Genomic DNA, 24,870 nt, shown 5'->3' on the forward strand with positions numbered 1-24,870 from the left:
TCGAGCCAAACCTGGGGGCCTGCCGCTCCTGCTCAGATGGCCCCCACAAACTCGATCTACCCTTTTGCTTTGGTGTGTGCCTATTCTATAGCTGCTTGGAACAAAAACCAAACCCAAAGAAGAACACTGGACAGAGACATGTCATCTGTATCAAAATAAATAAATAAATAAAAGTAAAAACTATTATTATCAGCAAGAAGAGTGGTTGGTATGCGGAGAGAAAGGACCCAGGGAGGCTTGCCAGGCAAGACACAGGGCTTGTCTCAGCACTTCCTTGAGATGAATCAGCCACAGAAAGTGAAGTAAGCTTTCTGTGCTCCAGTCTTGGCCCCATTACTTTCAAATTCTGATCAAAGTTTTGCATCTAGAGAGTGGGTGTGTGGAGAGAGGGAGTGTTATTGCCAGAGGTCCCACTTCCAAGATTTTCCCGGCTGCAACATTATGGTTCTAAGTCTCCGAAAACCATCGACTAGGGTCACGTCTAAGCAGGGATGGCCTTCCTCGGTAGAAGCTGCATTTGGTTAAAGCCTGCACACCTGTAACATGCTTGCCAGCTTTCTGCAACACGATCAAAACTAAGGCTGTGGAACTCCAGTCTAAATGCATGTAGTTACAGGGTTATTAGCAAAGATGGGGATTTTGATGTGAGTCTGCTTAAGAGAATCCTCACAGTTCTCAATATTTAGTTATAGTCATATTTACTTTCGTATGTGTACAAGCTACTGGTTAATGGCTGTAACTTTCATAAAGTAGAAAAGATGGACATTGGTATTATAATATTACAGGTGGATAAAGTCCACTGGCTTTTCTGGCTACTGTAAAGCTCAGTTTGAAGTAATCAAACAAGAGAAGCGTTTTTCTGATTCCACGCTGCCCACTTGCAGGGCAATTTTTCATAGTTTCCAAAGGTAATTCCTTACCCACAGGAGACCACTATTCTTACCAGCAGGAACTTCTGTGGATCATCGCAAGGCGCACACTTGCCAGAGACTCTAACGTTAAGGAGACGTCTCTGATTAAGGACTGCCTACGAACTCCCCAGCTCCCTTACTATCATTGCTTGCCAGAGACTCTAACGTTAAGGAGACGTCTCTGATTAAGGACTGCCTACGAACTCCCCGGCTCCCTTACTATCATTGCTTGCCAGAGACTCTAACGTTAAGGAGATGTCTCTGATTAAGGACTGCCTACGAACTCCCCGGCTCCCTTACTATCATTTCTGCTAAATGGAAAGCAAAACATTTCCGATGAAACTGGATAAGCCTGTTCTCATCTTTGCCAAGTGGCAATAAAAGAATCTGTCGAATGCAAGCAAACCACAGCTCTCCCTCCCCATAGGTCATTTCTAGAACAGACATGTTTGACCTGATAAGGAAGGTAACCGCGGGAAAGTTATCCTCTTAACTCATGGTGTACCACATTGTACTTCTGTCGTCCAGTTTCTGCTTCCTCTAGAAACAGGGATGTCAAGGTTCCAGGTCCGTCAGTGCTGGCATCTGCTGATTTCCCCCATTGGAGAAAGCTGGTGTTTGACTTTCAGCCTAGATCAGTGGTTCTCGACCTTTCTAATGCTGTGACCCTTAAATAGAGTTCCTTATCTTGTGGTGAGCCCGATAATCATAAAATTATTTTCATTGCTACTATGTAACTGTAAATCGGCTACTGTTGTGAATCGTAATGTAAACATCTGTGTTTTCCGATGGTCTTAGATGACCCTGTGAAAGAGCCATTCAATCCCCAAAGGGTTTGCGATCCACAGGTTGAGGAACTCTGGCCTAGTAGAGCATTGACGGCACACTGACCATTCACATAAAGCTCGTCTCATAATGAGTCTGGTTTCTTGTGTTGATTCATCGAGGCTGGTTAACCAATACTTCAGCTCTGAAGCAATTGCTGGTAATGCTGAGATACAGGAGAACAATTCCAATAAAAAGAGACAGGGCCAACCAGATGCTGGCCATAATTACTTGCAAAGATGCCCTTTAAAGGAAGATGATTGGCCTTCTTCATGGCTAGGTGTAGAAGGTACGGTGTGGATGGATGTTCTGTTGATGCAGGAAGCAGCAATATCACTAGATGGATCTGCTCTTGGCACTATGTACTTGGCTGATTTCAGTTTCTTTTTGGTCATTAATGATGTCCTTCAAGTGCTGAGCTTCTCTCCTCAGCCCTCCTTAAATAAGTGGAGGACTAGTGTGTCTAATAGTTTTCCGTTTAATAAATAATTAAAAGAATTCCTTCATAAATTTAATGTTTTCAACTTGTTCAATACCTTGAGAAAATAATATATTCAGTTGCTTGTTCATTTATTCAAAAAATATTTCTAAATAGCAGCAAGGGCTGTTATAGGCTCTATAGACAGACACGGACAAAATAAGCAGGCATCCCTAACCCTGTGGATCTTACTACTTATCTGGGGACAAAGAGCTGACAAAATGAACAGGTTACCTCTATGACACATGAGTCACAGGTGCTAAAGAGAAATAGAGTAGAGGGCAGGAAAGAGATATTCCATAAGTTTCGGGAGTGTGGGGGCGGGGGCAGGAGTGCCAGATTAAGTACCAGTGCGTCCTACTGAGAAGCTATTTCAGTGTCTATCTGGAGCAGGTGAGGGAGTGAATCTCTGGAGATTATTACAGACTGAACACCCAGAGAGCTGGGATTTGCCAGTCAAGTTCCCTGGGTGAGGCACTAATAGGGCCAGGTCAGATATGGCTTTGAAGATGCTAATAAATAGTTGACTTTGAGTTTTCATTTTGGGTAGAATGAGAAAAGGCTATACTAAATAGCCTGTGAAACATTTTCCAACAAATCCTCTCCTAGCACTTTATAAGCATTAATATTCTTCTAAGTATCATGGGTAAGAGATGTTAAAAAGATAGAAGGACTCTGCCATGGACACATTCCATCATAGGGTGGAGAGAGAGAAGCAAACAAATTAATAATCCTGTAAGATTTAATATTATTAAAGAAAGCATGGTAATGGGTAAAAATATTACACTGGTCAGGAAGAGCCTTGAGGAGAGACATAGTTTATTTGATATATATATATATATATATATATATATATATATATATATATATATATACACACACACACACACACACACACTATGTACTTGGCTGATTTCAGTTTCTTTTTGGTTTCTATATTTAATATATCTGTAGAGTATGATGGTTCAATATATGCTTACACTTGTCTCTCTTTCTGAGTGAATTCTATACCCATGTCTTCTACCATCTTTGAATGAAAGTATTTGAAGTCAAATTGCCCCAGTATGGAGAATATGCATGACTTTTATCACCATGATTTCCTCAGCAATCTATTGTAACAGATATTTACATATCCTTCACACTGCATTGATTATGACTATTACAGAGATGGTATAAGGTATAGATTTAAAATATGGAATGCTTGTGCAGGTTATGTGCAAATATTATATAATTGGGTATAAAGATTGATGCTTCTATGTATGCAAATATTCTCAGGGGCCTTTAAATTAGTCACCTGTAGGAGCAGGGGAACACTATGAACTCATAATTTATGAACTCATAAAATTGAGCTATTTCCCATGCTTAGCTCTTCAAAAACTTATTATTTCTTTGTAATGGAAGTATTGTATAGCTAATGAGGTGATTTTTCGTAGAGCTATCTCTCTGGCTTCCTTGAAGACAATGAATGTAATTTGACACAATACAGGAAAGGACAGCGGTAAGGCTACTCAAATTGATCAGCCATGGCAGCAATGTAGATGAACATTGGAACTGCAGACCAAAGCAGATCCATTCAGAAAGTACTTAAAAGCAGAGCTGATTGGATGTACTAATGAAACAGGTAAATTTTAGGAATGATGGAAAGAAAGACTGAAAATGGTCATCAGAATACATAAAAAACAACTTGGGTAGATGATGATGCAGTTTCTTAAGACTGGTAGTGAAGGGTAAGAAAACGGTTTAAGAGAGAGGTAAAGACTCTGCTACCCATGGTCTGAAGTGTTTTCACGCTTCTGGGTGGAAACAGCCACTTGGGCTTTTCTTTCTGTAGATATACAACATCTAGAAGTCATAAGCCAACACATAGATAGTCCCAAGGTTTTCAAGACATTAACTGGAGAGAGCTAGGGTGAGACCGAGATCTAGATGGTAAAACCGATCTGTGGCTTGACTTGACGTGGCGGGGACTTGAAACAGGAAGCTTCAGAAAACTAACCAAGTGATAGGACAGCTGTCAGCTGACACTGTCATCATGAACACGAGACAGGAACTCTTACAGAACGGCCAGCGGTGCCAGATGTACTGAGATAAAGACTGAGATGAGAAACGCGTGATGATGCATGGTGGTTTAGTGACATGGGAAATTTTGGCGGGAGATGGACTTCTCCAAATAGCATGTTCACATAAACTAACAGAAAAGTTTGAAAGTGGCTCTTCACCTAATCCTAAGAGAAAATGAAATTAGAGGGCACCAGGAAAACTTAGGAGCTGCATTCAGATTCTAGTTAAATTAATTTTAAAATGTGCGTGTGGGGCAAAGATGTGCTTACAGAGGTGTTGTGAGGGCTTTCAATATATTTTGAGGGAGAGCGGGCATGGGGTAATTGCTAAAGAAATATCAATTCTTCAAACACTTTTTTCAGAATGAAATTGAATGATTGTGTCACATCATTGAATCAGTCCCTGACCTCTTTTTCCATCTCCACTTTTACCCACACTAACTTCCCATTCTGCATACCAAAGTGTGTCCAACATAGAAGTTTTGCATATATTCTCTATCTATCTATCTATCTATCTATCTATCTATCTATCTATCTATCTATCTATCTATCTCGACAGGTTTTCTCTGTAGCTTTGGAGCCTGTCCTGGAACTAGCTCTTGTAGACCAGGCTGGCCTCAAACTCTCAGAGATCTGCCTGCCTTTGCCTCCTGAGTGCTGGGATTAAAGGCATGTGCCACCACCGCCCAGCAGGTTTTGCATTCTTATTTCTGAATAAAAGGCAGTAATATTCAAACTGGAAGCATTGGGCTAAAAAAGAAAAACTGCCAACATTCATCATGAGCATAAGGAATTTCTTTAAATGGGAAAAATGTAATAGTGGGAGTGGAGGAGACCTCTGTGCAGACACAGAAAGTCAGTTGAAGCCTGAAGGATATCTGGTGCTGGTCAGGGAAAGAACTGAAGCAGAACCAAGGAGGCAGAGCAAACGCATCCATGGGATTTCTAGCCTGGAATGAGCACGATGTACTTAAGAACACAAGAGAAGAGGTGGAAAGAAGAAAACAAGAGGCAGTAAGTGCAGGTAAACTTGGGCATGGCCCTTGAGAATTCATTGCAGGGACTAGATAAAACCAAGAAGGGCAGCAGAACAGAATTATTCGTCAGGGGTGTTGTAGGTGTGGCCCCTGCTGGGAAATTACATTAACGGCAATCGAATGCCCTTGCAGGTGTAATCCAAAGCCATGGTCATACATATCTGAGAACAAAGTATGTAGAATAGTTGGTAGACAGTCCAGATAAAAGCTTGAGAAGTGATTATGACAATTTTAGGTGTGAGAAATAAAACTGATCAAAATAAATTAGGTTGGTACTGCCTTATACAATTGTTTAATATTCAAATATGCAAAACCATTTTAGGCAGGTAAAGCTGTTTTGTTGGAAGGCAGATATAGGCTCAGGCCTTGGTGATTTACAACAGTTAAGTTTACTCTGTCATTATAAGCAAACTTTGCCAGTCCTGGACAGTGCGTATAAGTAAAAAACATGACAATCCATCTAAGACTATGACTTTCTCCCGTTGATGCTACTGATTGTTCAAACGCTCTACTCTATAGTTCTGGACCTGGGGAGTCTACACATCTTGCTTTGTATTTATTTCCTTCTCTTTTTCCTTTCCTTTCCCTAATTCCATGTCTGTGTCTTTCCATTTAAGGTATAGAGAGGGCAAGGTAAAAAAGAACGGGAGAGATTGTGAGGAATAGAGACGGAGAAACGCTCTAAAGGGAAATCGTTTCAGTAGGTAAAACCACAAGTCTTTGTTTTAGTCTCCTTCTATAACACATACAGTTCATTTACAGTTATGGTGACTTGGACCAGCACAATCGTTTGGTATTTCAACTTGCTCAGAGAATTGAAATTATTAAAATTGACTGGAGGGACACATCAGAAAAAAAAAGTGTTGGTTAATACCATATGTCTTCACTCTAATTTTGGCAAGGTAAGCAGGACCTGGGAAGCTTATTATAATAATGATTCGATACTTGGTCATGACTTGGAGTACATTGTTTTCATCAATAAAACATGTTGTAGAAAATATGTATGGCCATGTCCAAATGCATAAAATATGGAATAAAATTAGACTTTTTCTTTTCAAAGAGGGAATGAAAAACTGGGTCCTTCACAGTCCTTGACAGCCTCTTGGTCTGCACTCACTCGGGATGGCCTTGAACTCTTGGCCCCTTGATCCTTCTGATTTAGCCTCTGAGTATTGGGATTACAGGACAGTGCCACCATGTCCCTATAGCAGGTCTTTCTGGTTGGACTTTCTTTGGATTTCCACCCCACAAAACAATAACTTGGAGACTTATTATTAATTATGTAATTTTGGCCTTTCACTTAGGCTTGTTCCCAGCTAACTCTTATAACTTAAATTAACCTATTTCTTTTAATCTATGTTTTGCAACATGGTTCTTTACCTCTCCTCTATTCTGTACCTCTGACTTGGTCTGCTTCCACCACACCAGATTCTAACCCAGAGTTCCTATCTCTACCTGGAAGTCCCGTCTTTCCTTTCCTGCCTAGCTATTAGCTGTTCAGTTCTTTATTAAACCAACCAGGTGCCTTAGGCTATTGAGATAAAACAGAGACACATCTTTACACGGTTTGCTCACATATCCCACAACGTGCCCCACTAAAATGAGTGTCTATTAGTTAGTACTTATAAAGAATAGAAACCACTTCTAACATCTAAACTGGCTACATCTTGATTTAGGTACTTCCTTGGACCAACTTAGACTTCTAATTTTCTAAAGTTCCTCTAAAGGCTATAAATGCAGGAGTGACGCTGTCCTTTTGTTAACTCTGTAAAGCCTTGACTATAATACAGATGGGCACTAGAGCTCACTATATGGAAACTGTGGTCCCCAGTCCTGAGTGCTGGGCCTTTCCCCTCCACGTTTGATCTTAATCTTCCTAGGGATAGTAACTTATAGCGTACTTTCAAATGTTGTTGATCAATGTTGAGATGTTAGGGTTTATTAGAGACAGCACAAAAAATCACTGTAAGTATTTATGAGAGAGAGAGAACATAATGAAACAAGAAGATACACAGTGAGTCATAGAAACAATATCTACTTTTTAATCTTCAGTTGGAATCTGATGGTAGCTGATGAAGACCACTCAGAAGATATCACATGAGAACGCCACTTACAGATTATCTTTTGTCCTGGGATTTCCCTAGAATAATTTGGGTGCTTCTTATTTTGAAGTTAGCCTGTACCACCTCCCCAGATTTTCTTATTTCAGATTTTCACTTGGGCAATAAGGAGAACCAAGTGGACAAAATGAAGATGTATAATTCAGTAGTAACATTTGTTGTTATCTGTAATTTGGATGGGTTCTGTCATTATCAATGTTGGTAACTGACAGACTTCGTAAGAATTCATTCAGTTAAGATTATAAAGAGTGAAAGAGTACAGGGGAAGGTTTATTGTCCAGGATGTTTGGCCTTTCAGTGGGCAGAATCATAGCAGCCTGCAGAGGTGGTCCTCTCGGCAGACTTGAGAAGCCCCGAGCTGCGTGTTTCCCATGTCCCTGAATCTGGTGTGGTTTCTCTGCGAACTACTCCAGTATGGTAACTTCAGCTGCTCTGAAGGTGACTCTCACTCCTCTAGAATGTTCTCTCTGGTTCCCAAATGGTGTTTCTAATGGACTCTACCTCAAGGCTGTGAGTCTTTGCAGCCCTCACCCTTTCTAAGTCCTCTTTATCCCTTAAGTAGAGCTGTGTGGGAGACCAGGGAAGTAGTTCCCAAAAGGGGTCGGATTAGAGCTGCTTTAGTGAACTGCAGTCTTCAGGCAGGGCTTAAGTGGGCTAGAGAATTGAGGTGGATTCTTAAAATCAATCTGGAAGGCATCCAGGCCACTAAGGATAAAGACTTCCCACTCTAAAAACAAGAACTAATTTAAAATGAAAATTCTAGGACTATTCAAATGTTGAGTTCAAATAGCTCTGAATTCAATTCCCTATCTTAACTCCTACTGTTTTGCCTCGGTAACTTTGGACATCTTTTTTACCTTAAGTATTAAGGCGCTTATTTGTAAAATCTTTGTTAGTTGTGAATACCTAAGATAAAACAGCTAGATACTCAATAGACTAGCTAACCTGCAATAGCCAAACGGATCACAGTTCTTTCTATTAATGATTTAGAGGATGCCAATGGTATATCCATTTATTTCTTTTAAATGCTAATATTTACACAAATTGGGGCAAATGGATGAAGTTTCTTTTTTCTATGGGGAATATGCATTCTTCACTATGCTATTTCCAATAATACAACTTTCCATGATTCAAGAAAACACTGAACCTTTTATTAAATGTGTTTTGTATCTATTTCTTTCCTTAGCTATTTAAGGCAGTCTGAAGTTGATTCTTATATATAAAATCTTAACAAGTGAGCCACAAGGAAGCATGGAGGGAGCAGTAGGGGAAGGGGCCAATTTAGAGGAAAATCCGATACATGCATGAAATGCCACGATGAGACTCATTCCTTTGTTTGCCAATTAAAATTAATAGAGTATTTGTCTAAGAACTCAGGAATGTTGGCTATATATCCTTAAAATGTAGCATTTGTGGAACAATATTTTGTAACCAGTAGAAACATTTTTATTGCATTATTTGTTTCATAAATTGTGTTTTTAGAAGACATAGAAATTAGAATATGTGGGCTAAAAATATCTCAAAGCTGTTTTCAAATTGATTTTTTCCATAGTAAAGATGTGCTATGCATGGTCACCAGATCCGAAGGATAAACACAAAAAAAATCAAAGAATTATTGACATTCTTTGGGCAGCACACGTTCTGACTGTAGCAGCACAGTGTAAATCTTAAGGGAAATGTCAACTTAGTAAAAATTCACAGTGCCGTTTAATACAAAACGATATTGGCTATCCTATTGAATCAGTCGTCAGTCGGACTTATACCTCTGGTTCCCTTACATTTCCCTACAGACAACACCAGAAAAAGGAACAACACAAGCAGGTCAGTGATGTCCTAATTCCTGAGTGCACTGAAGGTATCTACAGAGCCCACTTCGTGGAAACTATTAGTAGCCATCAGAGTGTTCTCCTTCAAGTATTGGATTTTCACCACCTTGAGTACGATGATCGCATTTTAATCCCCAATACGATTTCATCCATTTGGGTTTGTTGACTTTCTGTGTAGTCAGCATTGCCTTTGCTATTTTCCTTGTAAAGATGCACAGGCTGGGTCTCTGGTCTCAAAGAAGGGGAGTCTGGTAAGTTTCTGTGAGCAGATTCCTGTAACTTGGTGAGCTGTGAATTTGTTCTTACAAGCCAGCGTTGTAGTAACAGGAAGAAAGGTAAGCGAGAGAGGTTTGCATTGTAGAGAGCCAGTCAGTTAGGAATGCAAATAAAAAAGTCACAATTTCAACAGCTGACAGGCTGGTGGTGCTGCAAACTTTTAATCCCAGCACTCTGAAGGCAGAGGCGGGAGGATCTCTATTAGTTCAAGGTCAACCTATTCTACAGAGCAAGAGAAACCCTGTCTTGAACAACAAAAATAAATAACAAACAAATCCCAACTTACAAAATTGGGGAAGGGGTCAGATGAGGGAAGCATTAACACGAGTGGGCCCTTATGAGCTGTTGCGGGAAGGGAGGGGCATCTTATAAGAGTGAACATGCTGCCTTGATTTTAATAAAGAATTTGGCAAATGAATAATGCATGGTGCACAAAACTCAAATCCAGGAAAGAGAAACTGAAACAAGTCGGGAAGAGATGCAGACATGAATCCATTTGAGGTGCCCATGGTCATTTAATTGGATCTATTCCGGAAAATACTAATCAAGATAAAGGCCTTTCAGAAGACCTCATAGTGGTAGAAATTAAAAGTAATGGCAGGAGATGGTCACTAACATCCATGAGACCAAGTATGATTTCTCTGGATGGCCCTGAATTCTGGAGAGAAATGAGCTACCCTATTAAAGTAGTGGTTATTGTTGTTATTATTATTATCATCATTGCCATTACCATCATCATCATTATTATTATCTTTATTATTATTATTTACTTTCTATAAGAAGTGCTCTGCTTTGGATAATAATGCCGTTTAAGCTCCGGTAGACACAAGGAAACACAATATATATGATTCTATGTGCTTATCATAGTTGCTAAACTAGATGAACATGTTAAGTATGACAACAGCTCTTAGTTTATGAGGGCAACATCATCCATCCCTGGCCCTATGACTCAGTTCAATGATACTGTCTCCCAGGTACCTTGTGAAACAGGACAAGTCATAGCTCAGTTGACTGGAACATGCAGTACCACATGGGATCTTCAGAGCTTTCTAAAGTGATTGAATAAGTTCATTTGACTTGATTAATATAATGATTTAATAACTGATTCCATGTTATTATTAATTTTAGCCCAAATTAGCTTTTTAAAATTTTCCTCAGAAGCCTTGTCCTGGCACTGCCATGACTGAATTTAATACATTTTAAACATCAGATCAGTCTATCAATGCAGAACAAAATACATCTTGATGTTCTGAAAGAACTGAATAGTTTTCAGGTAATAATTATTTATAGGTTTAAATAATATGTAAAATACTGTTCATTGGTTGACTTGTAAATATATTAATTGATTTACTACACTTAGGGAACTATCTCTCTCTCTCTGGTCTTCTCTTCTCCAACCTCTGTTAAGTTTCCTTCTCTCTCTAGCTCTTTGTTTGCAAAATCTTAGGAAACATCTTATGTTTAACCATCTGGCTGCCTCTCACGCTCCATGTATATTTTTGGCTATGAAACAGCAAGTTTGAGAATATACTATGTGCCCCAATGTTTACCTTATATGTTCTCTATGTTCCTTCTAGTGTCCTTCATCCAGGTGTGCAAACCTTTCTTTGTTATTTGAAACATACAACTCTGAAAAAGTGTGTTCTTATAAAACCCCCTAGCAATTTATCAACAGGCCGAGTGTTTTGATGATTAAATACAGATTAGAACGTGTTGATTCTTACTTTCCCCAGTGCATTTTGTTACTTATATTATTCATTAAGCTGTTGTCCAACTGTAACTATTCTAAAATTTAATCATTTCTAAATTGATCAATGTTTCCTATTCTCTCTGGTGATCAGTGTGACTTTCTCAGATTAGTTTGAGTATGTGTAAAGCAGATTATAGGCACCAATCTCTTATTTGTAAACAACATTTCTGGACTTCTTTACAATATAAAAATGTGAAGAAAAAGGCATGAATACAGTTTCTAGGGAAGAAAAGGGCCCTTCTTGGACAACTTACACGTATTTCATGAATCACTTTTAGGTTACCATTGTTTGACCTGCCTGTCCAGGATGAAAGCATATACTGCTGTTAAACCATTGATTACAGGCTGAAAGTAGCTTTTGGCTTGGTCTTCATGATTCCTTCCAGGAAGCATAGTCTCTTGTTTATTTGTAGCAAAAGGTACAAAGTTAAAAACAGACTTGTAAGAACAGTTTGGAGCAAAAAGAATTTAAAGCTGCGGTGGCTTATGCGGATGGTACCAGAATGACCTGGACTTTCCAGACCTGCATACATTCAAATGTCTATTACCTCCCTAGGGCTAAGCAAGTTGGACTCTTATGTTCTGAGCATCTGCCCACTCTTAAAAAGCATTGGTTCCCATTGCAATAGAATCTTTTCAGTCTGTCCATTAAACAGAAACTGGTCTTAGAGCTCAAGGCTTTGACACCTTCACAGTCTACAACATGTGACTTGATATCTGACACTAAGTTCCCAGTGTCTCAGGTCCTGGCGAGTGTTCTGAGCGTATGTAAGTGTTCAGTCAGTGAACTGGCTGGTTCTGTGGTCACCCTGTTGGCTGAAGTCATAGTAACTGGCCAAGAAGCCCATGCGGTCCATCAAGGATGGTGAATGTTTTTCAGAGCCAGCCTCAAGTCGACTACGAAAGCAAGAGGGAGGCTGGCAAGGACCAGTAGGCTCTCCAAGCACGCCACAGTTGCAAACTGCATGGCCAACCTCGGGCACATGATAGGAAAGAGGCTCTTGGCTGACTATGCTTTGGGAGTTTCGCAGTAATCTGAGAGTGATTTCTGACCTCAGTTTGTTACCCTTTATTTCCTTCAGAAATAGAAGCCAGTGCAGTATTCAATTCAATTTATAGGCCGCCAGCCTAGACAAACAGACGCCTTACACAGAATGAGGGATTAAAATTGAGGCGTTACAGAGAGGCAACAGTTGCCTTTTCTGAATGGCAAAATTATACCTTATTAATTATGGTGAGCAAAATGACATCTGGCATTGCTACATGAACATGTTAGAAATGTGTGAACTATCAAGTAAGATCAAGTGTCTTATGTATCTAGTTAATAGCCTGAAAGCAAACGCAATTGATTCGTCACGGGAAATTCTGCTCCTGGTTCTTCTTTCTTCTTAAATTTCACTTGGTCCTATTTCCCTGCATATATTTCCTTTATCCTCAAGTGATATTCTTTTTCAAGACAGTGAAGTCTATAAAAACCACTGAACCACTATTTGCCTCACCATTTGTAAGAAAGGATAACTAAAGGACTGGAGAGATGGCTCAGGGGATAAATCACTCTCTGAGATGAGACTGGAGTTGGACTCAGCACCAACCTAGCCAAAAACAAAGGACTTCAGATTCAAAGGAACAAGGCAGAGAATGCCAGACGAAGACACATGAAGCCTTCCTTTGGCCTCTACAAGTAAACGTAAACATAAGCACATACACCACAAACACATATACAGACTTGCACATGCATGCACACCACACATGAACATGTGAGGAAAGGGGGCATATTCTAAGTAGTGTTTTGTGTTATTACATTGCCGCGCACCGCGCCCCCATGTCTGCGCTCTGTGCGCTGGCACCCAGTTCACGAGCTTCGGGCAAGAGGGCTGGAGTTAAAATACACAAACACACACAGATAGAGAGACAGCAACACGGGTCTTTCTTGAATTCCCCAAGAATGCCCCCTTTATTGTGTTCAGGAGCAGATTATATAGAGAAGCCACGCCCCAGCCAAACCCACCAGAAACCACTCTCCTGCCATCAGGAACTCCTGAAGGTCTCCTGCCCAGAGCAGCCGTAGGCACTCAGATCAGGGGATTACAAGAAATTCAGGATCTGGGGTATCACTGCTCCCAACATTACATCATACTGAAAGCCTGGGTCTGGTAAACTATTAAAATTCTCAGATTTTGTGGTACTTTCTTTGTAAAACTTTGAGGACACTCAATAAAACACACTGACATAATTTACAGTCTCATTTTATGGCATACACTTTAAGATTATTTTTCTACAAAGGTTTTTGTAAAATTGTGTGGCTAAAAGAAAATTAAAACAGATATTATCAACTAACCCTTAATCATAACTAGTTTATCAGGACATCTTCAAGGACCTGTCACTATGATAGATGGAAATCTTTTTCCTGTGTTTTCTGGTAAAAAATATCAAACAATGACTAAAATGTAAGATACCCATTGCTACCTGTCTTCACTCTCAAGAACCAAAGGCTCATTTAAATAAATCACTTTCTTGGTTTAAAAGGATACTGTAATTGATAATCTTGCCCCAGGTATGCTAGTTTCAGACAAAAAAAAGTTCAAATGATCTTAAATTTGCATATTCTTTTAAAAATAAGCAATTACACATTCGTTTCCAAAATGGCAGAACTTGTCCTTCAAATTTGTCTGTGATTGATACAGGCTATTGTATAAACAAGAGACATCACCTGACTGGAGATGAGAGTAAATGTCTCCTGGTAATTGAAGTTCTGGAAGTTACAGAGGTAGAGCGGTACTCTATAGAGCTGATGCTTATTAGAGGTTGGTAGGCATGACAAACTCAGAACTCCAAGGCATTCTTTGTTGTTTAGTGATGGTAAACTCCGCTCCACTGAGGAGGTGTTAGCTGCTTCCAACTCATTGCAGAAGTAACTTACCTTGAGATTGTTTGCTTGTTGGTTTGTTTGGTAAAGTAGTAGCAAGGATTATGTTTCTTCACTTTTGTCTTCTGTTTTCTCTCCTTATTCTCCGGGGGGGGGGGGGGAGAGGCTGTCAATCACACCGAACAACTAGCATGACAACTGGCAAGCAAACAAGTAATGAGAGAAGTTAAGCCTCCCAGCGTGGACCTGCCACCTAGCAGCAGAGTCAGGAGATCTGTGTCAAAGTATTATGAAAGAAAACAGAGTACGCTGGCTTATTGGGAAACTGGACACAGCCTCACCTTTAGTTCAGTCTGCTTGATTCTTACACTTTAAAGTACCAGGCAGTAAAAGGAGACTAGAGTCTCCAAAAATGTATTGTGAATGTAAAGTTCTTCTTACAATACTCATTCAAGTTTGGCTGAACTGGATTCAGTCTTTTTTTCCCCTCCTTTCAGATTACAAAGTATAGAATATTTTATTTTCAAAAGGCACAAACATAAACCAGTCACCCCAACAGGCTGTCAATGGTATGCTGATCATTCATTTGAATAGGTTTAGGTCAATGCTCTGCACATAAGGCAGGGAGGATAAAAGTCATAGACTGAGAAGGATAGTGATTCTATAATTGTGCGTATAGCTTGTTGTGTTACGTTGTTCCTGGGGAAACATCAGTAAATATGTATTCACCCCAGATAGGAAAGTGATATCAGATCAAAGTCACATTATTACCAAAGTCCACCTTGGTGACTCAATTAATTTAGTGAAGTTATTTATAGGAATGTGGGCAAGATATTATTTATAACATATGCACAACTCAATAACAGCCATATTGCCAAAAGTCTATCCCACCATGAGTGATGAGTATCTGAACAACTTGTAAGCAGCTCTATGGATTGGAAAGCCTCACCTCCTCATCAATATTTATTGCTTGTATCACCTTGGGAAGGAAGATGGGGCCTTGCATATATGGTAAGTTTCAGGAACTTCCTGAGATTTATGAGTTTATTTCCTGAATCTTGTTTCAACTCCAAAGAAATTATGGAGGAGTTCCCAAATAATCAGGATGGGATCTGAGATTAAAAAGTACATCTGTAGAAATCAAGTCATAATCAAGTTCATAATAAAGCAGGCTATGTAATTATGTTTTACATGTGTATATCATCATTAGGACCTAACTGTGTGCAGAAAGTACAGGGTTAGCCATCAGCTATGACAAATGACCAGGAGTTAAAATACCAGTAGTTTGGGAATGTCAATAATCCAAAAAGTTCACTGAGGTTTGATTAGTAATGAAGAAAAGTCCAGAACAAAGAAAACGAGTGAATACACATTTAGTGAGATAATCAGTTTTCATGTAGAATTCCTGCACATAATAGGTCCCTGAGAATCTATATCACTTTATCCTGAAGGACTGTGCTGTTATTACAATCACATTTATCATTTATTTTGCCTCTTTGCCTGTTTTTATCACTATTTATCTTTATGTTGGCATCAGTGTGAAAAGGGAATTATGATGGGGGCCAGACGGGAACTGATACAAGGTTTACTATTCTTTCATCATCATACTAAATATAATCTTACAATAAAAGTTATGTTTATTTTTTTTTAAAAAAATGAACCAAAACTCATTATAATTTCCCTCAGAAAGCTTAACAACAAGATGATTGGTCATATAGCATGATACTTTGTCTACATTTAGGATGGGAATATGTTTGGGAGAATAAAGTTTCTCCTGAATTCTATTCCAGCAGAAATTGGTATAAAATGCTTACTTAAATAAAAAAAAATAAATTTGAACTAGGTAAATATTGTTTTACGTTTAGCTTTTCTTAGTTATGTTCTGAAGAGTTCTAGATAGAGTCATGCAATGGAGAAGCATCTAGGGACCTGGGCCCCTGAGGTTCACTCTGGTTGTTTCCCTGGATCCACCCACATCTTTGGTCTATTCTCTGGCCTTTCCCCTGACCCTACAAGGTGCACATCTCTGCAGTGCATTCCTTCCCTGCCCTCCCTCTGCTTGCTAACCTGGACTTTGAAGTTGAAAATGTTGATATCAGAGACTATATGCTGGTGAACAATTAATAAGGGCTTATTTGAAATTTTGTCTGCTGAAGAAAATGTATTTGTAACGCCTAAGTCAATATTCAGGATGCCTTTTTAAAACTTTTACAAATAGATGAAAATCTTGAGTTTTCTAACTTAAAAATTCTCATTTATGCCGAACACCTTGATGTGGTCCAGCCTTCCCATTTTATTTACTGTATGTATGTATGTATGTATGTGTGTGTATGTATGTATGTGTGTATGTATGTATGTGTGTATGTATGTATGTGTGTGTATGTATGTATGTGTATGTATGTGTGTGTATGTATGTATGTGTGCATGTATATATGTATGTGTGTATGTATGTATGTGTGTGTATGTATGTATGTGTGTATGTATATGTGTATGTGTGTATGTATGTGTGTATGTATGTGTGTGTATGTATGTATGTGTATGTATGTATGTGTGTGTATGTATGTATGTATGTATGTATATATGTATGTATTGTATACACAGGTTCCCATGTCACAGCACACACGTGGAGGTCAGAGGATGACTTTGTATAGTCCATTTTCTTCTTACACCTTTATATAGGTTTCCAGGCATAGGTTTCTAAGTCAGTTCCCAAGATAACACAACAAATGCCTTTATCCACGGAACCATTCTACCAGCCCTGATGAGTGTTGGCTCTCCTACTATAAAGAATGTCTTCCAAAAACTATTGAATATAATACTTTTCAAAATTGGGAAAAAATAGCTTCCCTGTTTAAAGTAGCCACCACACTACAGAAATAGTGTGTAGTGTTCAAGAGAGAAGTAATGTGCCTGAGGGAAAAGAAGGAAAGCAAGCTTGGACTGAATCCATATCATCTAGAAGCAAAGAGAGAAAAATGACTTCATTGGATACTTCGTGGGTTAGTATGTGTGGGCAAAAGCCTGAACTCTTCTGAGCTCTCTGTTAAGACACGTACATTTGGTCATGCTTATCACATTAAACAAAGAATACAAGTGGTTTTAGAGAGGTCTTTTGTTTTTTGTATTCTAGGTAATATTAAGCATACAAAGAGCAATGTGTCTAATTGTAGTTTTGCAAGTGAAATGGAAGTGGACTTGACCCAACTCTTATCAACAGGAAGAGAGCCTGTGGCACTGGTACTGTTTTCTTGTTATGTAAAGGGATCTTTTGCAAGGTTCCAAAGCTCTGGAGCTCTGACATAGACATGTAACTCTATCACACATTATTTAGCATATGCATATAATTCTAGGAGGCCTGGTAGAGATAATTCTCATCATGTAAATACTCTGTTCTCTGGAAAACTGGAAGGGTAGACACGTTTGCATGGGGCTATTTTCTTTCATCTTTTTTTTTTAATTTGGATGAGTATTTGCCTGAGTGTATGTATGCAATCCACTTTCATTTCTGGTGCCTTTGGGGGCCGGGAGAGGGCGCTGGATTCCTTGGACCTGCAGTTATTACAGATGGCTGTGAGCAGCTGTGTGGGTGCTGGGAATTGAACCCCTGTCAGTCCTCTGGAATAGCAGCCAGTGTTCTTAACCACTGAGCTCTCTCTGTTTTTCCACCGTCTAAAACCATTGTATGAAGAGGACAGCTGCCTCGGCCTATACAGTAGCGTCCTCAAGACAGTCATCAAAGTGAGCTAGTCTCACTGCAGACACTCTAATGAGGAAAACGATGTTAATAAGCAATAATCTTGTTAATTCTAGGCTAGGTATACTTAAAATTTCCCACATTAAAATCCTCACCCATTTTTATTTTTAATTTATTCTAGCATCAATTTTAAGAAGTCTCTGTTGAAATGTATAGGAAAGTACAAATTATAATCTCAAAGAATTTGAAATGCTAAGGGAAAATAAGATGATAGAACCAAGGTTTATTAATGCATTTAAACCTTCCTGAATGTATTTTAGATCAATTGCCCAAATTTGTGGACTTAATTTGCCCAGATTTCCAAAGTGGAATTATTAAACTGACTAGTGTAGGCAATAATAAAAATAGATACCTGAATTATTAACCACTTTTAGATGTTTTTTTACATCAAACATTCCTTCGTGTCAATGCAGTATGAAATGGAGAATGTTCATGGAATTTGTTCATAAATAGATAAGCCTATCATTCTGTAACATTTGGAAAGAGGGCTTTAAGATTTAAAGTAAAAAGGTGGGGAATGAGGGCTTCATAACAGTGAGAGAAAACTTCAAACCATCTTAGTCTTGAAACTTATTAAAAATCCAACACCTTACTTTTTAAAATTGTCAAAAATAAAACAAAATTTGACTCAATTAAATATAGTAAATACAATTATGTTGAAATGGGATTTGATTCATTGGAACTGATATGAGATGAGCACAGGCTGTGCTGTACCAGAATATAAGGCATTAAAAATATACGATGAATCAAATATGTAAGGATCACCCAGAAAACAGGACATGGTGGGGTAAGTGCTGACAGTTATATGGACTGCTAAAATGCTCACTGATTCTTGCATACAGCCTTAGACAAGAATGTTGTCCACATTTTTTACACTGTTCTTCCAAAGAAATTGCTCTGTGTGGGAAAAAAAAAATCAGGAAAAGCAGAATCATCATGGCTATCTGACCCAGAGAGCCACTGCTGGGCACACAGAGCCACTGCTGGGCACACAGAGCCACTGCTGGGCACACAGAGCGACTGCTGGGCACACAGGGCCACTGCTGGGCACACAGAGCCACTGCAGGGCACACAGAGCGACTGCTGGGCACACAGGGCCACTGCTAGGCATGCAGAACCTCAGGGCTGTGGCTTGACAACTTTTTTTTTTTCCAGACAGAGTTCTGAAACGGCCTAAACTAAGAATCATGAAACTACTTACTCAGAAGTGTAGTGTGTATTGGGAGAAAGTACACACTTGACCACGAGGGAGTCAAGGTTGCCTCAACCTTATTGTGGTCTCCTGTGGTTCACAGCTGCTAGATAGGACTGTGACGGGCCGGCCACCTGTATCCACTCATGACGTGTTACTGGTCAGAATCCTTTCAGAGAGCAAATGGATCCCTTTATGTTGAAGTACTGCCTTCGTGAAAAATGTTTATACAATCAACTTGAAAGACCCTTCAGACTTGATTTTCAAAGGCCATACTCAAGAGGTGATATTTTCTTCTCACCTCCTAGAAGTATTAACACTAACAGAAGAAAACAGACCGTGGAGGTGTAGAAAATATACACTGTAAAAGACAGACCCTGGGGAGCTAGCGAATATACACCACTGAAGACAGACCTGGGATGCAGAGAATAGCCGCTGTAGAAGACAGACCCTTGGATTGTGAAGTACAGACAGTACACCTGAGAGGAATCTTTAGGGAACTATTCACAGCAGAAGCTAAGCAACCTCTAACATGTTCCTCTTTTTGATAAGCTATGAAAATAACGCTGGTTTGATAAGCTATGTGGCATTTTGTTTCTGTCTGGCAAATATTGACTCATTCTTTTAAAATAATAATTAGCTAAGGTAGGCTCAGGGCAGAAGTTTAATCTTAGTCATTAGATATTCCATAATTTATCAAAATTGCATCATTCCACACAAACGACTAGTCATTTTTATATGAATCCTTCAATCCCAAAGGATGATTAACAAGTTTCTAGATGATTGTTTTCTGTGGCTCGTCCAGATGAAAGAACCAGGCTCAGTCTCCCTACTGCGAGAAACAGGAGAACTTTCTAAAAGGTGAATCCCCAGTCAAATGTGGGCACATGTGCTCACATGCTTTTTAAAAGCAGCTCTTCCTGGTCCACAGGCAGTGCACAGTGTATACTTGCAAACTTGCTTAGAAAGGAAGGAAGGAAGAAGGGGGAAGGGAAAGAGGGAGGGAGGGAGGGAGGGAGGGAACAATGGAGAAAGAGTCAATTTGGTTACATGTTGTGTTCCACAGCCAGGGCAGTGATGCTGAAATATGAAGGCACTTACTCATCTTGTTTCTTTCTTATTGATCTTCATGCCTAGTATGCTGACGTCTAAGGAACACGCGTTCTGAAAGACTGTATGTAGCGTGCTGGGTTGTATTTGGAAGGAAGAGGCTGGAGAATGGCAGACCTGGATTCAGGTGCCAGGCCTGACTTCAGTTTTGTGGTCCTGAGCAAAAGACATACCTTTTTGATTTCAGTCCTTTATTTGCAACCCCCCGCCATGATTCTTGTGAGAACTAAATGAATCGGTGTATGTAAAGTGATGATCATAACAATTCAATGAGAGGTTGTTAATATTAATTTTTACTACACTCTGGCAACTCCACAAGTGATTATCAGTACTAATTCTGTTTACATATGACTCTGCAAAATCAGGGGACAATAAATTCAAGTGTTTAATTCCTGTTAGTTTTTTTTTTCTTTTTCTATTTAACTAAAATATGATTACAACTCTGTATTGTGATTGGTTGGGTTTTCTCCAATTGGGTGGGTTGGTCGCCATCTGTTGCAGAGATAGACATACCAAAGTGGACAGGAGAAAGACCACAAGGCCTCAGCCTACACAAAAATATCTACTAGCAACTAAGGAGGTTCTGAGAGGGAGAGGAATGTCTTTCCCAGGGAAGAGCAAATCAATTGGTTACCTAATCCCAAATGGTCAGCCCTGAAAACATGCCTACAACTAACATTTGAAATGAAATTGAAATGTATGCCTTGGCAATGCTGAAGCATGCGTGGACAGCCTGTATATGGTGGGTTTTATGGTCAAAGTTGAAGAGGATGACTGACCAGGTCTCTTCCTCAAGAGGGCGCCAGATCTCATTACAGATGATTGATTGTGAGCCACCATAGGCTGAAATAGTTGTATTTAGGACTATATGTGTATGTATACACATATACATATATCTATACATGCACATGCATGTATACATTACATAAACATATACAGATGCACTTAATAGCAATTAATGAAAAAAAGAAGCCCTGAATTTGAAAGAGAAGAAGGTGAGGTATATGTGAAGGTTTGGAAAGGGAAGCGGGAAATAATATGATTATATTATAATTTCAAGAAAAAGAGAAATTGTATAGATATGTATGTATATAATGATGTAGTTATATGTATAATTTCATCATTTCCGCTCCCCTCTCCTACCCTTACGGTGTCCCTTCTACCATGTTCATGTCCTCCCCTTCTTTAATTGTTCTTGTTACATACACATATAAACAAATAATATGTAAACCCAACCGGCCACATCCAGTCATGTTGCCTGGACCCTAGTTTCTAGAGGTGGCCACTTGATATTGGCTAACCAATCAAGAGCTTCATCACTGGGGAAAACCAGTTCGCCCTCTCTTACCAGCTGTTAACTGCTTGTAGCCCTTCATCTAAATGTGAGCCTATGCGGTCCCCCCATCCTATGCTGGGATTGGTATCATGGGTCAGTTTTATCTTCATATATCAAGTTTTAGTTTTGGCTAGAAATGACTTAAGTTCATAACTATATTCATCCTAAAATGTGCATTATTTTATGTGGTTCAGAAGTCAAAATGCAGAATAACTCCACAGCAAGGAGCGCTCTTTCCTAGATTGCACAGGAATCATTTCCTAGATTCTGTCTCTCTTGTTTTGTACAAGAATTAGCAAGTTATCTGCAGCTGTCGAATGAAATACAGGCCCCTCAATTAAATTGGGACAGACTTACACTGCAAATTAATTGGTGTTTTCATCTAATGTCCAAATATAACTGGATTTTCTGAATTTTAATTGCTAAACCTGAAGTCCTTAAGTTGCTGATGACATCGCTTTTATCTTGACTTTTTGTTTCATCCAAATATAGAAGGTCACTCTACAACCCCCGCACACACACACCCCAGATGCATTTTATCAGACCCTCTGAGGGCTAGAATTTTGCACAATCTTTTAAAATCACTGAGGGTTGTTAACTGAGAAGCAATTTACACCTGTGCACACACATTCCGCACCCACACACAAATGTATCCATTTTAATTCTCTGCTTCAGTGAGTTTTAACCAACAACACATACCTATCTTTGCTAATATATTTTAGCAATCACCCAAAAATAAGTTCCTTTTTTCTTCAGAGGACATGGGCATTCTGCAAGTGTTCCTGAGACGTACGATGGACCGAGCAGAGAGTTCTTTATTGATCATCTTCTCCGACGTCTAATATATAAAATGGGAACCATCACCAATGATTGTTTGCTGTTATGACACTGTTGCCAATTTCTGTACCAAAACAATGGAAAGATAGCAAAGAAATAGCTGGAGAAGTATTTCATACAAACAACTTCCCTCTCCCTACTAAAGCTCTCACCATCTGCTGGATCTCCAGTCACCAGTGTTGTTTCTCCCTCCCCGTCCCTATTTACAAAGGGATTCAAGACCCAGGCGGCGGAAATTGCTCAAGTTAACTACAAATTAGGCGAGCTATGATTCGACCTGCAATCGGAACCCAAACTCTTCATAAAGCTATGTTTCCATCCGTTGTGCCCTTGCAGCTCCTCCTTCTGAACCCAATTCACGGCCTCCAGCTTTTAATGTGACGAGTGAGCACAGGGGTTTCTGTCTGCCTGGGCTGACGCTTGCCTGACAGAATGCCCTCTAGACAGAATCAGCCAATCCAAACCAAACAAGTAAAATTCGGACTCAATTTTCTTCTATTTCTATTAACGCCTTTACGAGGTGGAGCTGGGTTTTACATTTGTTGATTCACCTGGCCTGGGCCACCTGAGCATGAAGAGCTAATGACAGAATGTTGAAAGGACATAATGGTTACAAGTTGTGGGGTAGGGGAAAGGAAATTGGTTCTTATGCTAATGGACTTGGCCATGCTCGTCAAACTGTGTGAAAGCCACGCCCTCGTCAGGATGTGAGAGTGATATGAACTGAAGTTAAATACTGGGCGTTGATATCTTGTTCCTGCATGTTCCGAGTATCTTCATTCTCTTCCTTTACGGATGTATTCTTTTCTTCCTTTTGATTTGTGTGGTGTAGATACAAAACCACAAAGCCATGGGAGTTTCTCCAAAGGGAACCCAGTGTGAGTATCTGTTTCAGGGTGATTTCCTGACAATAATGTCTTCCAGTGAACTCAAGTCATAAATTCAAAGAGAAGGGGTAAAAAAAAAAAAACGGACTTAGCTGGGTTTATTGGTCTCCATATTTGCAGCAATTCTGAAATCTTCTTGCAAATCTAAACAGTGCAATAAACACATATTTAAAGTATTGGACTGTTTTGATACAGTCTTTGAAACCCAAGCCTATGCTGTGATCTGAGTCATTTAGGAAAGCGAGTACCATGTTGTTGATGGCACAAGTGTTTAGGGACTGTGAAACCAAAATGCGATCTTGATTTCTTTGGATTTTGACAGTCTTTGCTCCCCTGAGGTGGTCAACTGAATTTTTTAAAAAATATTTTAACAGTCAGCAAAACAGTAGCTGAGAATACACCGGAGGCTCCAGAACGCCGTCAAACAGAGAAAGTTTTGGATGCCTGGCAGTCTGTGGCAAGCTGTGGACTGGCTTTGACCAGAACACATGAAACCACAATTTACATGATTCTAGTAATTAGGGATTGAGTGGGGGCCCAGAAGCCAAAGGATAATGCTGTGACAGCAACAGAGGAATTGTGAAAACCACAAGAGCAGAGAACAGCGAAGTAGAATAACTTCTTGCTGCTTTGAATCTCTAACTTCTGTCTTTTCAGAAAGTGTGGGGATCACAAGTGCCTTAACCTCCAGAGTGTCCTCGCGTGTGGAATTTGTTGCTCCACCTTCTTTTGGTCTAAAGATTAGATATCACAGACTCTTGGAGAGATATATCATTCCTGTCAGGACCTTACACTCCCCAACCCCTTGTCTAGCTCAGACTTTTCAGTATCCGGCCCCTCCCCAAACCAGGCCTTTCATTCCACTGTCCCCTCTTTCTTTATCTTTCTTCAGCTGGCTTTTATTTCCTGTAATTTTTGCTCTCTAGTTTTCTGCCTTTGGCTTCTTTTATGTGAGGAACCCAGTAAGGCTTGCATTGTTACGAATTCTCGCTGAGTGTTGTGATAATCCCTTTGCCCACTATCATCTCACCGTGTCTTGTTTTAGAATGAGTCTATTGGTAAAAGTGCAGACTGTGATAGATCCAGCCAAATGCCAACAGTACAGAGAAGATTATTTATAATCCCACTTAGACTCTGAAGAGCTCAACAAAGTGGGCTGAGACCAGCTACTATACAAATAGTTGGAATTTACCATAACTGAGCCCCCACAGTGGGCTTAAAACAAAATTATGAAGGAAGAGAGATGAGAACTTCCCTCTGGAAATCCTCTCACAATTTTTAAAAGTGGCCCTCCATCTGTCAATCACCCTTATTCTAATTATTGCTGTTCTCCCTCCTACATTATCCCTTGAAAATTTCATTGATGCCAGTGGCCCCATCTCAATCCTTTTCTGTTTTGTACTACCTAGCAATCAGGAAGTGTGTGCCTCTTGTTACTAGGAAATCTACTGAGTTTGATTGCCTCAAAGGACTTGGGTGATTATGGGAGGTAGTGAGTTTAATGACTTTACTTAATCAACATATTTCATGAGGACTTCAGGCTGAGTGTCTGGACAGATGCTGAGAGCCAGGCAGGTCCTCCAGTATTTTCAAAAATTGACCACA

At 39.6% G+C, this 24,870-nt stretch overlaps 1 protein-coding gene across 2 annotated transcripts in view; it reads left to right on the forward strand.

The window, feature by feature from the left end:
- The window catches only part of Rab27b (RAB27B, member RAS oncogene family), a 141,207-nt gene that overhangs the window by 81,325 nt on the left and 35,012 nt on the right, over nt 1-24,870 (forward strand). The gene's annotated exons all lie outside the window — the stretch shown is intronic.

The sequence above is a fragment of the Microtus pennsylvanicus genome, chromosome 4 (assembly GCF_037038515.1).
Source record: "Microtus pennsylvanicus isolate mMicPen1 chromosome 4, mMicPen1.hap1, whole genome shotgun sequence".
NCBI lineage: Eukaryota > Metazoa > Chordata > Mammalia > Rodentia > Cricetidae > Microtus > Microtus pennsylvanicus.